Raw genomic sequence first — 4,037 nt, 5'->3', positions numbered from 1 at the left:
GGTGAAGGGCAGCGGGCGGCGCCGGGATATCGCTAGTGGCAGCCGAGAGCGTAGGGCGTGCGAGGCGAGTCGGGGGAAAAAATCTTGACTTTTCACCTGACATGTGGGCCAGCCGCGCTTTTTTCTTGCGCCGGAGCCCCCGATCGACCCCAGTGCGCCGGGTTCGGCCTGCAGGCGCCGAGCGAAGAGAAAAAAAGCCGAACCGGTGCTTTTTCGTCGTCGTGGGACGCGACTGAGGCGTTATTTTATGCCGGCGCTAAAAAAGTGATCTGGAAGGGCCGGTTGGGGGTGCGGCTGGAGATGCTCTTAGTCTGGTGTGGTAATATCGATCGACGATGAAATGATGGTGTTTGGATCGGACAAGCAAAGAAGCATGCCTGGACATGTTCCTTATCATGCAGCCATAAGGACACCATCCTGTGCCGACTGGTCTAACCCCAGTCCCCGGACTTGGCAAACGCCCATGTGGATCGAGTTGAACCTCGGGCGCTCCTGCAGAGCTGGTAGGGCATGCGGATCTCTCTCGAGTACTCTGAACACATGTAATCTCCTCTGTCGTTTCAGAAGGATATCGATCTGATCGATCACCTCCAACATTTGTCTGCTCAGGCGATCCAGATCAGTCTGGTCGGCCAAGAGTGGCTAGATCCAGCACACAAACGAATTTCAGTTTGAAAGTTCGTCTCTGGTCGCAATAGGTTGGACTTTCATACGAAGTTTTACTTGCTTTGGCACGTATGGTATGCTTTTTGGACACGCTTTGGATCCACTGGTGCTTGCTTTCCAGTCTGGGCCAGGATAATACTCCACTATAGTTGAGCCGGATTTCTTTTAAACAAGTTTTGCCGGATTCAGGCAATGCAGACAAACTGTCAACTGCATTTAAATATGTTTGTTAGTTGCATCTGATTATGTCACTAGCTTTTATACTATTGGAAACACTACCTAAAGGGACATCAAGAAAGTTGAGCACCTGGTGCATTAACCTTTCCATTAACTACATTTGTAGTCACTGCAAGTGGCTACTTTCAATATAAATTGAGCAAGCAAGACTATTACAGTACGGTGCATAGAAAAAGAAAAGGAAAACTGATTTTTCTATTTCTAAGGCAACAAAATAAACTGATGAAGGGATAGCAACATTTTTTTGTAATAAGGGAGACATTTAATATCCCTCCTTCTTATTTAATGGATGAGACAAATATTTTGCCTCTGTTTCAGAAAAAAAAAAGCAATCGACAAAGTTATAATGGATCGGAAGGAGTATATTAATATCAGGATGTTTCGAATTTCTAAGCGCTCCTGGGTACGACTTTTTTGGGGGAGGGTTATAAATTTCCTCAAAAGCGCTCCTATATTGTACGGACAACGCTACGCGTCGGCCAACTGAAGCGTGCATCGGATTAGCCGCCTAGCGAGCTGTTGGACCGTGCATGATAGTCGTCTTATCTGGCCGCGTCAGCCGACCCGTCCGCTTGCAACATGGCTCATGTTGCACTCGCCGGTTGCAACATGAGGCATGTTGCGTTCATCGATCTGTGTCGATCAGCTATGGGTGCACCTTTGCAACATGGCACATGTTACAAGCTCAACAAACCCCAATATATGCAAACATAGCACATTGTTCACAACTCAAGTCTACAACATGGCCGACCTTGCTGTAGCTACTGATGCGTTGGAGGGCCCCTTGGAGCACCGACTGTTGTAACAGGGTTCACCACCGTGTGTGACGATGACCCCTTCGTAGCATGGACCATTGGTCGTCGCGGCAGCAATGCTCACAACATCGGGTCATCATTTGACGTCCCTGTTTGCAGCTCCACCTCCTGAGGCTTGCAACAGGTCATTGGCATTGTTACAGTGCGATCCGACCATGGGGGGGTGCTCTCTCTTCCTCGCATCTTCTCTTTCTCCATCATTTTTCGGTGCTTGGTGAGCGAGCAGGCACATCCATGTGGCAGACAATCAAGAGGTGGGAGAGGAGGGCTCGAGGGAAATACGTGGTCAGGATAGCACTCTTTCGGTCCATTGGTGCTTCTTTTCCGGTCTAGGCCAGGATAACACTCCACTACAGTTGAGCCATGATACGTCCATTTTGCATCATATTTTTCTAGTGTTATTTATTGTGTTTTTAATCAATATAACACTTTGTGGAGCAAGCCCAATGTCTTTTCTCTCTTAATATGCAAGATTTACATGAAGAGAGAGATTGTCGGCAGCTGGAATTCTGGACCGGAAAAAGCTATATCAGAGATATCTATTCTGCACATCTCCAAATGAGCTGGAATTTTACGGAGATTTATTTTGGAATAAATAAAAAATATTGGAGTAAAGAAGTACCAGAGGGGGCCACCCACGTGCCCATAAGGCACCAGGGCGCCCCCCCCCCAAGCATGCCTGGTGGCTTGTGGGAGCCCTGGCCAGCCTCTGGTGCCCATCTTCTGGTATATAAGCCCATTTGTCCTAGAAAAAATAAAGAGAGGACTTTCGGGACAGAGCGCCGCCGTCTCGAGGCGGAACTTGGGTAGGAGCACATTTGCTCTCCGATGGAGCGATTCCGCCAGGTACACTTCCCTCCGGGAGGGGCAAATCGAAGCCGTCGTCATCACCAACAACCCTCTCGTTGCGGGAGGGCCAATCTTCATCAACATCTTCACCAGCACCATCTCATCTCAAACCCTAATTCATCTCTTGTATTCAATCTTTGTATCAAAATCTCAGATTGGTACCTGTGGGTTTCTAGTAGTGTGGATTACATCTTGTAATTGATGCTAGTTGGTTTATTTGGTGGAAGATTATATGTTCATATCCATTATGCTATTCAATACCCCTCTCATCTTGAGCATGAATATGATTTATGATCGGTCGCATTTGTTCTTGAGGACATGGGAGAAGTCTTGGCATAAGTAATCTTGTGAATTTGGTATTCGTTCGATATTTTGATGATGTGTATGTTGTGATTCCCTTAGTGGTGTTATATGAATGTCGACTACATGACACTTCACCGTATTTGGGCCTAAGGGAATGCATTGTGCAGTAGTTATTAAATGATGGGTTGTTAGAATGACAGAAACTTACACCCTAATTTATGTGCTATTCCGTAAGGGGCTGATTTGGATACGTATGTTTAATGTTATGGTTAAATTTTATCTTAATTCTTCTTCCGTAGTTGCGGATGCTTGCGAGAGAGTTTAATCATAAGTGGGAGGCTTGTTCAAGTAAGAACAACACCCAAGCACCGGTCCACCCACATATCAAATTATCAAAGTAGCAAACGTGAATAAAACAAACATGATGAAAGTGACTAGATGAAATTCCCATGTGTCCTCAAGAACGTTTTACTTATTATAAGAGATTATTCCAGCCTGTCCTTTGCAACAAAAAGAATTGGGATACCCTGCTGCACCTTAATTACTTTTGCTACTTGTCACTTGCTACAAATTATCTTGCTATCAAATTACTCATTATCGATAATTTCAAAGAAAATTCCTTACTGAAAACCTCTTGTTATTTTCTTCTGCTTCTCGTTGGGTTTGACACTTTTACTTATCGAAAGGATTACGATTAATCCCCTACACTTGTGGGTCATCAAGCCGGTTTTTGGCAATGCAGACAAACTTTCAACTGCATTTGAATATGTTTGTTGGGGCATCTCCAACGCCGACCCTCAAACCGCCCACGCACGTCCGGGCCATGTTCTGCCATAAAATGTTGTCCTGTATCGGTCCGCCGACCAGTCCAGGCAGAATTTTTCCTGCAAAGTGGAAGCAAAGTTCGGGGGGGTGGGGGAGCTTGCGGGAGTCCGAACAGCAGCCATGTAGGACTCTGACACCGACCCACAAAATCCCCCTCCCGATCCCATTTTCTTCCAATCCGCCCCTTCTCCCCCTTGCTTTGCATCCGCACCCTCCTCTGAAGCTGTCGTTGTACCTCTTCGGCCGGCACACATGCATTGTCGGACCTCTGCAACCAGCATCGTCGCGCCAGCTCGCCTTTTACGATGGTGTCGTCCACCCAGGGCCCGTCTGTAGGCAGGT

Source organism: Triticum dicoccoides, chromosome 1A (assembly GCF_002162155.2).
Source record: "Triticum dicoccoides isolate Atlit2015 ecotype Zavitan chromosome 1A, WEW_v2.0, whole genome shotgun sequence".
NCBI classification, from domain to species: domain Eukaryota; kingdom Viridiplantae; phylum Streptophyta; class Magnoliopsida; order Poales; family Poaceae; genus Triticum; species Triticum dicoccoides.
Note: the sequence above shows the minus strand (reverse complement) of the source record.